This window comes from Cetorhinus maximus, chromosome 11 (genome assembly GCF_964194155.1).
Source record: "Cetorhinus maximus chromosome 11, sCetMax3.hap1.1, whole genome shotgun sequence".
NCBI lineage: Eukaryota > Metazoa > Chordata > Chondrichthyes > Lamniformes > Cetorhinidae > Cetorhinus > Cetorhinus maximus.
The window spans coordinates 113,433,567-113,449,006 of NC_135889.1; the positions used below are offsets into that span (position 1 = coordinate 113,433,567).

Consider the following 15,440-nt stretch of genomic DNA (forward strand, 5'->3'; position numbering starts at 1 on the left):
TTTTCAATACACTACATTGACAGTACTTTGCCAACAGCAGGGATTCCCACGGCAGCATGGGCAGGCCACCAGCTAAATGGAGACGACCTCCCAGAGGGAGCCCAGGGGAGAATGTTTTATTGAATGAAGAAGGGGCCACAGGCAGGGAGGGCATCCCCCCCCCCCCCACCCCCAAACCCTGGCCCGGACAATTTCCCCAGAGGGGTTTCTCCCTGACACTCGGGCCCGTCATTTAATTTTTTGTTAACTTGTGTCCTGTTGGCTTGAGGGCTCTTGCATTCCTTAGCGCTTCTCCCAGTGGACCTGCTGAGGTTTCAGAGGACCAGTAGCATCAGAAGCCTGTCCACTGACCTTTATTGGACAAAAGGCTCAAAGCAGCCAATTAGGAGGTGATCGAAGGTAAAATTGCCGAACGGGTCCCGCTGCTGGCAAGCGTGGGCTCGGGACCCACTTTTCACTCCAGTGTTGGGATTATGACACTCCTCTTAAAGTTCAGCCCTACAAGTCCTGGTCAAATTGGATTTTATTGGTCAACTCCCCTGCCAAGCACACACTACTGTATGTGACTGGGACTGATTTTACAGACCAAATTTATATTAGGTAACAATTCTCCTCTTACTGCATTTTGCTGGAGAATTAGTCCTACTGGTGTTGGGAAACTTTGCTGCAATTTTGGCTGCAAGTTTGCTGTGGTTCTTAGACGCTCTGTTTAAATGGACTTCTGCTGCAAATCTTGTTATAAGCCCAGTCCCACCTCCAACTCACTGGTCCAGTGGCGTCAATAGTCACCTTGTAATTAATTTATATAATTCTTTATCCTGTAATTTGGGCTTTGCTGGGGTCCAGCACTATGGAATTTGACCCCATTGCCTTGCCTTCTGAGTGAAATGATATACAAAGAGGATGAAATATAATTTGTGCAGCAATTATGCACTGGAGAAATAGACACTGTGGCAAATAACAAGTAGCTAGCATTGGGGCAGCAGCCTTGGGAGGGAAATAAACAAGGCAGGCTTGCATTGATGCAGCATCTTTAATAACCACAGGATATCCCAATGCGCTTTAAAGCTAAGGAAGTACTTTTGAAGTATATTCACTGTTGTAATGTAGGAAACGTGGCGGCCAATTTTTGCACAGCAGGTTTACACAATGTGATAATGATCAAGTAATCCGTTTTTGTTTGTGATGGTGATTGAGGGCTAAGTATTAACCAGGTGACTGGGGTAAAATTTCCCTGCTCTTCTCCAAAATACTGGCACGGGATCTTTTATTACCGCAGGAGAGGACGGTTGAGGCCTCAGTTTAAAGTCTCACGTGATAGGTGGCACTTCCAACAGAGCAGCACTCCTTCAGTACTGCAGCGTTGTCAGTGTCAGTATTGATTTTTTGCTCAAATCCTGGAGTGGAAAAACTCACCATCTTTTGACTCAGATGCAAGAGTGCTACCAACCCAGCTTTGCTTGACAAGTAAACAAATTAGTATCACTCACCTGGAATAAATGATTTGTTTGTGACTTTACAGTGGACATATGCTACAGCTCATTTGATGCCTCTGTGATTTCAGAATTTTCTCTAGTCCTTTGTTTGATGTGTAAATCACACAGGTAACAGCTGGGAACATGTTCTGTATAGCACTACTGATTATATATTGCAACTCTAGTTTGTTTGCAGTAAAGAAATTTACTGTCAATTACCACCTTATTGTATGGCATGCTGTATCAGCGTCTGAAATATTTATGTTAAATATTGTGGAGGAACTAAGTTCTTATAGGGAGGTGGCTTCCCTACCCCTGGACCAGAAGCTTCAGGTTTAAGTCCAAATCCAGGACTTGGATGGTCACGGAAGTTGCATTCATAACATCCAGACAGGTTGATTATCAGTCCATAAATCCTTCCAGTACATCTGATGGCAGGCAATAAGAGCATGAGGGTTTCCTGGTCAGCCATACTGCAGAAGGTGACAGCAAACCACTGCAAAACTTTGTCAAGCAATAATCATGGACCAATCTAATGAAAGCCCAAGGTTGCCAACGCCCTCTTAGGGCATGTAGCCTGAAGGAGGAGGAAATTCCGAAATTCCTCTAAACCATTTAAAAATGGAGCTTGCTAGTGTAGATACTACTTCAAATGGAACAACCGGATGTAAGAGTAAATTTCCACATCGGGAAGTGCAATCAAGGTTTATCTTAAATTTCCAATTCCATTATTTTATCAGGAGGCAAAAGAGTTTGACCACAGATAGGAGGCCTAGCTTGCTTCCAGCTATGATCAGCCTGCAATGTTATCTGCTCTTATGGAAAGAATGTTTCTGGTGTTTACTTTCAAAGACAAAATAATTTTTTAAAAAGACGGTAAGTTCTCTTGAAGAAAGTTAATCCAGGGCTTCAGTTGATTGTTATGCTTGTAAAGGGATGCACTAGAAGGTTAGGAGGAGCAGAGTAGCACAAGGCATAATTCAATTAATCTGTCACCTTGTAATAGATGATTCTCTTTCATTGATTAAACCTCTGGTAACTTTTATCCGAGCAAATAAGGTTGTCTCTGCTTTTTTTTTCTGTTAACTGTCTGCTGGTGATTATTTATTAGCCTGCAACTGTCCCCAGCATTTTACTGTCCTTAATCAATGGCAAAACCAGCTAGGTAAAGGTTATAGTCAGTAGTCACTGAGATTAATTGAAAAGAGCAGGGAAGACGATGAGGTGGGTAAAGATGTGATTTTTTTTTTCTTTCATGTGATCTGGGCATCACTGGTTAGGCCAACATTAGGACTATTTTTAATTACCCTCGAGAAGGTGGTGGTGAGCTGCTGCCTTGAACTGCTGCAGTCCATCTGGGGACGGTACATCCATAGTGCTGTTAGGGAGGGAGTTCCAGGATTTTGATCTTGTGACAGTGGTGGAATGGCGATATAGTTCCAGGTCAAGATGGCGGCCGGGATTTTCCGTGCCCACTGGCGTTGGGTGTGTTTGGTGGTGTGAGCGGACAATATGGCGAGAAGGCCAAAATCGGTTTAGATTTTGGCTATGTTTTCCGCCATCGAATGTTGGGAACCTCATTGTAATACTTCAGCATATGATTATAGGGCCAGCCCGCTAGACTTATCCCCCCACTACCCCCCCACCCCACCCCCAGACCCACTGGATCGTCCCGCCACCTCAGCGGGAAAACACACCGACATGTTTCACAACAGCACATAAGCGACGTGCACCTGGCATACCTTGCTTCAGTCAGCACTTGCATCAGTGCCAGGCTTCACAGACAGCATCACACCACTTTTAGAGGGGCTCACGGGTAGGTCTCTACCTACCAGATCAGCCACTTCTGGATGGCTTTTCAACAGCTGCAGGGCTAGGACTTGCTTGGGAAAGGGGGAGAAGTGGCCTCAGGCTAGGGATGAGGCTGCAGGGTGAGAGCTGTACTGGGGAAGGAGGGTATCCCCAGGTGTGTGTGGGGTGGCACATGTTGATCTGTGCAAGTGGCCTCAGGATGGTGAGGGCTGAGGAGGCAGTCTCCAGAGGAGATGAGGCCAGATGGACATGAGAGGGTATGAGAATGGGTGATGATGCCCCTTGAGCTGGCAGTGAGTGAGATGCCAGTGAATGTGTGACATGCCTGAGTGTGTGAGTTTAGAGTGATGCTCCATACCCTGGCTGCACCGGTGAGATCATTCATCCTCTATCTGCATTGGATGACCAACCTCTTCTGTGCAGCATTGGCACTGCCCACCACTGCCACCATCTACTATGCTGGATTGGTGATGCCACTGCCCCTCCTGCGGCCAGAGCAGGGGTAGAAAACGTCACAGTGGGCCTCCACGGGACACGTCATTAAACATGGGGGCTGCAGCCTTTTTGCCTTCACGGACATCTTCCCTGTAGTGGGCGTGGGCTGGGAGCACTGAGATGTGCATGTGGCTGGACTTAAATTTGTTTTCAATCATTCACGGGATGTGGGCTTCACTGGCTGGGCCAGCATTTATTGCCCATCCCAATATTGCGCCCAGTGTGATGAAGCGGTGAGGTGATGGTGTGGAGGGTGAATGACAGCCCCCGCCCAGCATGGAAATGGCATGTTTCCCGGGAATGCATAAGTAATACGACGGGTTTGGGATGATACAGCGTGAAAACCCACCATTGCAGCCGGCGAGTAAAACATTGTTTTACCCGCCCACTAGCGCACTTAGTGCAAATCTGGGACGATTCCGCCTGCTGTAGCTTGGAGGGGAACTTGCAGGTGGTGGTGTTCCCATGCATCTGCTGCCCTTATCTTTCTATGTGGTAGAGGTTGCGGGTTTAGAGGTGCTTTTGAAGGAGCCTTGGTCAGTTACTGCAGCGCATCTTGTATATTGTATGGACTGTAGCCATTGTGTGTCAGTTGGGGAGAGAGTGAATGTTGAAGTTGGTGGATGGGGTGCCAATCAAGTAGGCTGTTTTGTCCTGGATTGTGTTGAGATATTTGTGTTGTTCATCCAGGCAAGTGGAGAATATTCCATCATGCTTCTGACTTGTGCCTTGTAGACTGTGGACAAGCTTTGAGGAGACAGGAGCTGAGTTACTCACCCCAGAATTCTCAGCTTCTGACCTGCTGTTAAAGCCACACTATTTATATGGCTGGTCCAGTTCAGTTTCTGGTCGGTGGTAACCCCCAAGATGATGATAGTGGGGGATTCAGCAATGGTAACGCCACTAAATGTCAAAGGGAGGTGGTGAGGATTCTTTTTTGTTAGAGATGATCATTGCTTGGCACCTGTGCGGTGCGAACGTTACTTGCCGCTTATCAGCCTAAGCCTGAATGTTGTCCAGATCTTGCTGCATACTGGCACGGACTGCTTCACCATCTGATGAGTCACAAATGGTGCTGAACATTGTAAAATTATCAGTGACCATCCCCTCCCTCTTACCTTTATGATGGAAGGAAGGCCATTGATGAAGCAGCTGAAGATGGTTGGGCCGAGGACACTACCCTGAGGAACTCCTACAGTGATGTCCTGGAACTGAAATGATTGACGTCCCACAGCCACAACCATCTTCCTTCATGCTAGGTATGCCTCCAACCAGTGGGGAGTTTTCCCCCTGATTTCCATTGACTTCAATTTTGCCAAGGCTCCTTGATGCTATACTCGGTCAAATGCTACCTTGATGGTAGTCATTGTCACCTCACCTCTGGAGTTCAGCTCTTTTATCCATGTTTTAATGAGGCCAGGACCCTGGCAGAACCAAAACTGAGCATCAGTGAGGAGATTATTGCTGTGTAGGTGCCGCTTGATAGCACTGTTAACACCATCCATCACTTTGCTGATGATCGAGAGGAGGCTGATGGAGTGGGAATTGGCCGGGTTGGATTTGTCCTGCTTTTTGTGTACAGGGCATACCTGGGTAATTTTCTATATTATTGGGTAGATGCCAGTGTTATAGCTGTAATGGAACAGCTTGGCTAGGGGCGCATCCAGTTCTTGAGCACAAGTCTCCTGTACAATTGTCATGATGTTGTCAGGGCCCATAGTCCTTGCAGTATCCAATGCCTTCAGCTGTTTCTTGATATCATGTGGGGTGAATCAAATCCAGATTAGATTAGCTATGGCAAGAAGTGTGACCAATGATATAAGTAGCGTCAGGAAGTCCACAAGCATCTTCATGAAGCTAAAGAAACGTCTAGTACAGTCACTAGTGTAGGGTGTTGCACCCTACGGATGCAAGAGTTGGACTCTGAAGAAGGAGGATGAGAGAAGAATAACAGCTTTTGAAGTATGGGTATAGTGGAGGATGATCAGAATCTGCGGGATGTACAGAAGGACCAATGAATGCGCGAGATCAAATGGAAGTTCAAAAATCAAAAGGGTTGTTAAGCACAGTTCGAGAGAGAGGTGGCCAGGTACGGAAATTGAAAACAAAGACCCAACAGCCTTGTCCTGGAGACAATTGAAAGAGAAATTAAGGGTAAAAACAGAAGAGGATGAAGAGAAAGCAGATGGGTGGATAACATTGAGATGTGGACTGAGGGAGGCTTGAAGAAAGCCAGAGAAGAAGCAACATGATACCAACAGCCCCACTAAGCCTGTGGTGACAATGAACCAATGAATGAATCAAATTGCTGAAGACTGGCATCTGTGATGCTTGGGGCTTCAGGAGATGGCCGAAGTGGATCATCCACTCGGCATTTCTGGTTGAAGATGGTTGGAAACTCTTCAGCTTTGTCTTTTGTACTGACGTGCTGGGATCCCCCATCTTTGAGGATGGAGATACTTTTGGAGCCTCCTCCTCCAGTTAGTTGTTAGCAAACTTGTATTTTATAAGTGGATGAAATATGAAAAAGTTAGATACGTTAAATTCAGAAACTGATAGCTATATCTTTGAACTGACTTTAAACCTTTATGATCCCCAGCTTAGGTTATCACTGTACAAACCTGATCCCAGGCTTGAACCCAGCTTGGTAGATCCTAACTTTTATTTGTTTGTTTAGATACGTGGAGACTAGCTACTGAACAGTGTCACTGGAGTCAGCTAATAAACTTTTAACAAAAGAATAAAACATTTATTTAACAGGAAAATATAACCTATATTACAATACTCCTTCACCCACAACCATATCTTTACAGAAATATACAGATTTGTAAGGATAACACAAGTTACAAAAGCTATCTTATACTCTAATGTTTGCAATAAGTGCAGTCCATGTAAGCCAAAAGGCAACCTGTGGTCAGACACGTCACACTCTGAAACCAACCATCCTAGACAGATGCCGTGGATCTCTTCTCAACACCCCCTGGACACTTGTTACACCATGAGCCAACCAGTCTCACTAAACTCTGTCTTTCACACGAGGTTTCCAATCTCCATTCTCCAAGAACTCGCCTTGGAACCTTCTCCCAAACCAACGCTTTCTCTCAGACGCCTTCTACAAGGGTTCATCTCCAGGGTTTCGAACTCTCCTTCTGATGTTCCCGTCCCCTGGGACACTACATGCATTCAAGCTGTCTTCCACGCACTCTCTCTCACTGACTCAGCTGTCAACAGTACACCACTGCTTCGCATGCCCATAGCAAAGAGTTACAGACCTTCAAATGTCTCTTTGGACCGGTTGGCTTCTCACAAGCCTTTATCTCTTCAAGCTTGGAGCTTTTCTCTTTGCTCCTTACTTTCACTTCCACAGAACAGGACCTTTTCCAGGGTAGTGTCCTTCCTTTGACTGGAAGATCTGCTTGGGACTGTCTCCTTTTCCACTCCCCTGGATTCTTGGGGACTTTCTTTTTGAGCTTGGAACTTGTTATCTGTCCCCTTTGCTCCAGTCTCTCCCTGGCAGCTACTTTCAACCAATTTTAGCTTGGGACCGGCCATTTACCCCTTCTGGGCTGTTTCTGCCTGGCAGCAGTCTTCAAAAATCAACTGAACTCAAACAGCTTCCAGATCAAACTGCTGTTTCGAGTTTCTTCTGTGTGTGCCTGTGGGAGGGACCTTCCTCTCTGGACCCCTGTTGCTTGGCAACAGCCCAGTTGTTGTACTCATGTGTTTGCTTATCTTCTCTTAGTTGTAAACTCTCATTAGAAATGTAGTCCCCTTTTGAAGTGAAACTAAAACTCAACTTGACCTTTCTTAACAGACACACACAGAAATACAAATGAAACTTTCAACATTAAAGCTAAAACTCATTCTTAATGCCCAAAAATACCAATAAAACTTACTTAAACTCTCTCTATCTCCTGACACCTTGCAGAAGCACCATGCTTAACTTAAAGATAAGTGCAATGTATGTGCTGGGGTGGGAAGGGGAGAGATGCATTTTTGGGTGGTATTTGGTAAAATGCATTCTTCTGAAGCACTGCACTAGGGAAGGACTGAGGCTAGTGAAGAGTTTTGTAGTTGAGACATTTAGGAAAAATAATTGCATTCATATCTGAAGAAGAGCCGTATGGACTTGAAACGTTAACTCTGTCTTTCTCTCCACAGATGCTGTCAGACCTGAGTTTTTCCAACAATTTTTGTTTTTGTTTTTGTTTCAGATTTCCAGCATCCTAAGTATTTTGTTTTTATGTAATTGCATTCATATGGCACCTTTCATGACCACAGGACATCCCAATGAATTTTACAGCCACTGAAGTACTTTTGAAACGTGGTCATTGGTTGCTGTATTTCCTACATTTTAATAATTTGCGCACAGCAAGTTCCCGTAGAAACAATGTGATAACGATTAGATAACCTTTTTGCTTTGTGTTGATTGATTGAGGGATAAATATTGGCCAGGATACCAGGGGTAACTCAGCTGCTCCTTTTAAAAATGGTGCCAATAGTATTTCTTATGTCCAGCTGAGAGGGCAAATGGGGTGTCGGTTAAATGTCTTAGCCAAAAGATAGCACCTCTGATAGGGCAGTACTCCCTCAGCGCTGCACTGGAGTGTCAGCCTTGTTTTTTTTTGTGCTCAACTCCTGGAGTGGGCTTGGTTCTCATAGACTTCTAACTCCTGGGTGTGAGTGCTACTATCTGAGCCACATTAAGGTGGATGGCAGCTGTTCGTGAGTCAAAGGAGCCTGGAGGAGACCAAGATAAAAGCAAAGTACTGGGGATGCTGGAAACCTGAAACAAAAACAAAAATAGCTGGAAAAACTCAGCAGGTCCGACAGCATCTGTGGAGAGGAAGAGAAAGTCTTCCCCTCCACAGATGCCGTCAGACCTGCTGAGTTTTTCTAGCTATTTTTGTTTTCGTTGGAGGAGACCAATGTCATTTTCCTTGCATAAGTATCAAATGCATTGGGGAAACTGATTAAAGTTCAGATTTTTGTGTGGGGAAGCCTTTCAGTGGTATGGGGACGGGTTTCCTGGCCACTTAGAGCCAGTGGGGATAGGAGGAGTTGAGAGAGGAAGAGGATGAGCCTGATGAAGTGTGGGACTCATTTAGACCAGGCCTAACTGAGGTTGTTGCTTTTCCTGAGGGAGAGATCTGTGGTTTGTGCCCAAGCCTTCCACTGCACCACAGGAAGTGAGACATCACAGGGTAGCCAGAGGCCTGGCACTGGGAACAAGGCAGCCCCTTGCTTCATTGATGCTGATCTGGATCTAATGCTGAGGTTGTGAGGAGGAGGAGGAGGAGAAGGAGGAGGAGGAGGAGGAGGAGGAGGGAGGTCCCCTTTCCAGAGGGTGGTGGGAGGAGGCCACCTCATGCAGCAAGGGTACCTCTCTGTTCAGCGTTATTTCCCTCCACTTCCTCTTCCTCCTCCTCTCTCAACTCCTCTTGCTCCTCACTCAATGAGTTGTCTCCTTCCATTCTCCTTGAGGCCCACATCACTCTGAAAGACCATGCAATGGCAAGTGCAGCAGACCATCACAATGACTGTGACTCTGGCAGAAGGGTATTGGAGGGCACCATCCAACCACGCAGTGGAATCACATCTTCAGAAGCCTGATGACCTGCTCTATGATTCTCCTACTCAGCAGGTGACATTAGTTTTATTGCCTCTGTGTCCCTGTCTGGGGCTCCTGTAGAGGGAGTGTGAGCAGCCATATCTTGAGGGATATCTCTAGCCCCCGAGGATCCAACTTCGTACTTTGGGGTTTGGGGTGAAATTCTGTGGCAGCCTGGACTGGCAGAAGATGAAGGAGTCAAGGCAGCTGCCGAGAATGAAAGCACACGCTCTTGCTGATTAAGTGCAAGCTTTAAGGAGCTCTAGAGATCTCAGTTGCCAGTTTGAGTGCTTTAGTGGCAATCAATGATACCCTGAACCCTGGGGAATCCTGATGAAAGCAAGTGGTGAGGATGACAAGGAGTCTACAAAGGGATATAGGCAGGTTAAGTGAGTGGGAAAAAACTTGGCAGATGGAATATAATGTGGGAAAATGTGAGGTTATACACTTTGGCAGGAAGAATAGAGGAGCTGAATATTATTTAAATGGATAAAGACTGAAGAAGGCTGCAGCACAGAGGGATTTGGGAGTCTTTGTGCATGAATCCCTAAAAGCTAAAATACAAGATCAATAGGTAATAGGGAAGGCAAATTGAGTGTTTGCCCATATTTCAAAGGGAATGGAGTATTAAAATAGGGAAGCCTTGCTAGAACTATACAATGCACTAGTTAGACCACACCCAGAAGACTGAACAATTTTGGTCCCCTTATCTAAGGAAAGATATTGGAGTGGATACTGGTATTGGAGGCAGCCCCAAGAAGGTTCACTAGGTTGATCCCGAGTATGGAGGGGCTTTCTTATGAGAGGAAGTTGAGTAGGTTGGGCCTGTACTCATTGGTGTTTAGAAGAATGAGAGGCGACCTTATTGAAACATATAAGATTCTTAGGGGGCTTGACAGGGTAGATGCTGAGAGGTTGTTTCCCCTTGTGGGAGAGTCTAGGACCAGAGGGCATAATCTCAGAGTAAGGGGTCACCCATTTAAGACAGAGATGAGGAGGAATTTCTTCCCTCCGAGGGTAGTCAATCTGTGGAATTCTTTACTGTAGAGGGCTGTAGAAGCTGAGCCATTAAGTATATTCAAGGCTGAGATAGATAGATTTTTAATCAGTAAGGGAATCAAGGGTTATGGGGAAAAGGCAGGAAAGTGGAGTTGAGGATTATCAGATCAGCCATGATCTCATTGAATGGCGGAGCAGACTCGATGGGCCGAATGGACTACTTCTGCTCCTATGTCTTATATTCTAATGCCCTGTCCCTCTGCAGCCAAAACCATGGTCAAATGAATGTGCTGTCCAGCTCTGGCAAAGAGGGCATCATTGATCATTGAAACGCAGTGGTGTGCGGCTGTTTTTGAGATGCCACCAAAGTCCACAGCTTTGTACTTGGACTCGGTTCCTTAGAAGGAACCAGAAGCGTAGAAGTTCAAGGCCACAGTTATGATAGCTACTGGCAAGGTATGGTGAGCAGCACTGCAAGATGCCAGGTCTTCAATGTAAACCATCCATGTGGTAGAGTACATTGTCAATGTTACCCTTGATGAGTGGTCACTAAGGTGCCCAGGAGAGCTGTCTACTCCTCCCTGGAGCATTACTCCAGTTTCAATCAAGAAGCTAGTGGAAAAAAATTGGATGATAAGTGGAATCAGCACTTCGAGCTATGGGTTAGCATGGAATGATGTGAAGCAATTTTAAAAAAATTATTTCAAGAGTATCACATCTGCCGTATATATCAGGAATACAGATGACAGTGTTTATTTAGATGTTCAGAGCTACTGATCATATTCCACCATAACAGACCAATTACTGACTGGTGGTATAGAGAGAGATGCAGCAAATTGGACAGAGAATTGGGCCTGAAAGTATAAAACAGAGGCTATTACAGGGGTAATTCAAGTGGAGTCCGGTAGTTGTAGAATAATAGGGAGAACAGTTCTGGGGCCATATTTCATTCACTAATGACCTGTGAGTAGGAATATCAAGTAGGATGCCTAAATTTGCAGATAATTCAAAATTGTATAGGAGAGCTAATAGAATTGAAGAGGTAATTATATTCAGAAGAATTTTATAAAGCATGGTACTTGGAGGGATGATTGACAAATGACCTTCAACATGGATGAATATAATGATTTGCATATTGAATCTGAGTATTAATTGTAACTTTAAAAAAGAAGGAATGTGGATAAGCTGCTTGGGAAAAAAAATAAATTGCACAAAAAGATTGATTGGATGTTGAAAATCATTGAAACTGTCCCATTAACAATGATACATTGGGACAGTGCAGTAATGATTGGAACAAGCTGTGGGCTTATTGGGACAACATATGGGATACTTGGCTTTTATAAATAATGAAGAAGCATAAAAGTAAGGAAGTTAAGTTAAACCTTTTATAAATCACTGGTAAGGCCTTAGTTAGTGTTTTCTCCAATTCTGGGTATCATACTTTAGGAAGGATGTCAAGGCCTTGGATAATAATCTAAACAAGCTGGGATCTCTTCCCCTGGGCCTGAGACGTCTAAGTATAGATTTAGCAGAGAAGTGTTCAACATTAGGGTTTTGACAGAGTAAGGAGGAGCAATTGTTTCCACTGGTGGTGGGGGTGGGGGTGGTGGTGGGGGAGTTGGTAAGCAGAGGATACTGATTTAATTGAATTGACAAAAGTCCAGAGGGAAATGAGGATTTTTTTTTTTTACACAGCAGGTTGTTAACTTTCAAAAGGGAATTGGATAATACTTGAAAAGCAGAGAACAACTTTTAAAAGAAAAACATCGAGCACATTTACCAGGGTTCCTACCAGAGGGAATACAGTCCTTTGTCAGAGTATTTTGCATTCTTTGATTAATGTGGCCATGCTACATCCTGGGGCTTGTATAAGAGGTGGCAGCTTGAAACTCTGATTGATAACCTGACACTCGGCGCCTGTAAAGCTGAAGCTCATAAGGTACAGGTGACTCCTGTTATTGGGCACTGAGGCGAGGGAACTGCAATTTTACATTGTGTTTATGACAATCCAATAGCCTCTGTGGTAATTTCTTCTGGGGCTAGCCCACAAATAACCAGATCTGACTTCAATTATAACTTGAGGGATTTGGAAATTGTGACTCCTGGCTGATTGTGTACCATAACACTTAACCATTATACCTGTAAATGTCCTGAAAGGAATAAAAAAAAAACAGAAAATGATGGAAAGAAGTTCATAGATATCTAAAAATAGAAAAAGCAGGTTAAATGTTTCATGGGTAAATCAGACTAAAAGCCTATCTCTGTAACATAACATAAGAAATAAGAGAAGGAAAATACCATGAAGCCCTCAAGCCTGTTCCACCATTCAGTCAGATCGTGGCTGATCTTTGACCTCAACACAATTTGAGGCATTCAAGAGGGAATTGGATTATTATCTGCAAAGGATGGATGTGTAGGGTTACAGGGAGAAGATAGGGCAATGGCATGAGGTCAATTGCTCATTTGGGGAGCTGGCACAGATATGATGGGCTGAATAGCCTCCTTCTGTGCTGTAATGATTCTGAACTCCATTTTCCCTTCCCATTCCTATATCCCTTGATTTCCTTAATGACCAAAAATCGTTCGATCTCTATCTTGAATATACTTAATGACTGAGCATCTGATGCTCTTTGGGGTAGAGAATTGCAAGGAATCACAACCAATGGGTGAGCAAAATTCTCTGTCCTAATGGCTAACCTCTCAACCAGGCAGTCCAGCCAGCGGAAAGGACCTTTCAACATTTGCCCTGTCAGTCTCTCTCAGATTCATATATATATATATCAATGAGATCACTACTCATTCAGAGAATTGGTCCATCCTACTTGATCTTTCCTCATGGGACAGTCCTCTCATGTCAGGAATCAGCCTGGTGAACCTTTGTGACATTCCCTCTAAGGCAATTATATCCATCCTTAGGTACACAGTTCTCCAGCTGTGGTCTCACCAAAGTCTTTTTTTTTTCAATTCTTTCATGGGATGTGGGAATCAGTGGAAAGGGCAGCATTTCTGTCCTTGAACTGAACATCTTGAGGGCAGTTAGGAGTCAGTCACATTACTGTGGGGTCTGGAGTCACACACACAGTAGACCGGGTAAGGATGGCAGATTTCCTTCCTGAAGGGTAATGAGTGAACCAGATGGGTTTTTACAAAAAAAAAACAACACTAACTGTCATGGTTATCACAACTGAGACTGGCTTTATATTCTAGCTTTATTAACTGAATTTAAATTCCAGTAGCTACTATGGTGGGATTTGAACCTATGCCCATACAGCATTAGTTGAGAGTTTTAGGCTAGTGACATTACCACTGCACCACCACCATCTCCCCCAATACAATTACAGCAAGACTTCCTTACTCTTATACTCCAACCACTTGGAAATATAGGCTAATGTACCATTTGCTTTTTTATTGCTTGCTGTACCCACATGTTAACTCTCTGTGATTCATGTACACGGACACCCAGATATCCTCTACATATATGGAAGCGTATTCTTCCTTGGGTGTGGAAATCAAAACTCTGTACAGTACCCCAGATGTGGACTCATCAAAATCTTGACCTGTCTTTCTTGCTTCAGACAGTGAGAGCTCCACCAGGAAATTCCAGAATCTTCTGTTCAATATTAAAAATGCATCTTGCCAAAAATCACCTCTGAAATAAGGAGTTACTTTTAAACAATTGGTTTTGCATGAATGATGATAGCAAAATACTCAGGATGTTGGAAATCTGAAATAAAAACAAAAAATGCAGGAAAAACTCAGCAGGTCTGGCAGCATCTGTGGAGAGAGAAACAAATTTAACGTTTCGAGTCTGTCTGACTTCTTCACATGAATTGTTTCATATGAATATTGTAAGATGAAGGTAAGATCAGATAAATACATTCCATCTTAACATAGGAACATAAGAAATAGGAGTAGGAGTAGGCCATTTGGCCCCTCAAGCCTACCCCGCCATTCAATAAGATCATGGCTGATCTGCCCCAGGTCTCAACACCTATTTCGTGCCAGCTCCTCATAGCCCTCAACTCCCCGATATTTCAAAAATCTATCTACCTCCTCTTTAAATACTTTCAGTGATCTAACCTCCACAACTCTCGGGTAGAGAATTCCAGACATTCACTACCCTCTGAGAGAAGAAATTCCTTTGCATCTCAGTTTTAAATGAGTGTCCCCTTATTCTGTAACTATGTCCACTAGTTCCAGATTCCCCCACTAGTGGAAACATCTCATCAACATCTACCCTATCAAGCCCCCTCAAAATCTTGTACCTTTCAATAAGATCACCGCTCATTCTTCTAAACTCTAATGAATAAAGGCCTACCCTGTTTAGCTGTTCTTGATAAGTCAACCCCTTCATCCCAGAAATCAGCCTAGTGAATCTCTTTTGAGCTGCCTCCAATGCCAGTATATCCTTTCTTAAATATGGGGACCAAAACTGTACAGACTACCCCAGGTGCGGCCTCACCAACACCCTGTACAGTTGTAACAAGACTTCCCTGTTTTTAAACTCCAGCCCTCTAGCAATACAGGCCAAAATTCCATTTGCCGCCTTAATTATTTGCTGCACCCGCATGCTAATTTTTTGTGTTTCATGCACAAGAACACCCAGGTCCCTCTGTGCTGCATGCAGTCTCTCTCCATTTAAATAATATAATCCTAATCAACTCAATCTCTCCTCATATGTCAGCCCCGCCATCCCAGGAATCAGTCGGGTAAACCTTCGCTGCACTCCCTCTATAGCAGGTACATCCTTCCTCAGATAAGGAGACCAAAACTGCACACAATATTCCAGATGTGGTCTCACCAAGGCCCTGTACAATTGCAGCAAAACATCCCTGTTCCAGTACTCGAATCCTCCGGCTATGAAGGCCAACATACCATTTGCCTTCTTTACCGCCTGCTGCACCTGCATGCTTACTTTCAGCGACTGGTGCACAAGGACACCCAGGTCTCATTGCACATTCCCCTCTCTCAATTTATAGCCATTCAGATAATAATCTGCCTTCCTGTTTTTGCTACCAAAATGGATAACTTCACATTTATCCACATCA

The 15,440-nt window shown here is 44.3% G+C and overlaps 1 protein-coding gene across 1 annotated transcript in view; it reads left to right on the top strand.

Annotated features, from left to right (window-relative positions):
- The window catches only part of LOC144686837 (contactin-associated protein-like 5), a 1,126,003-nt gene that overhangs the window by 87,053 nt on the left and 1,023,510 nt on the right, over nucleotides 1-15,440 (top strand). The gene's annotated exons all lie outside the window — the stretch shown is intronic.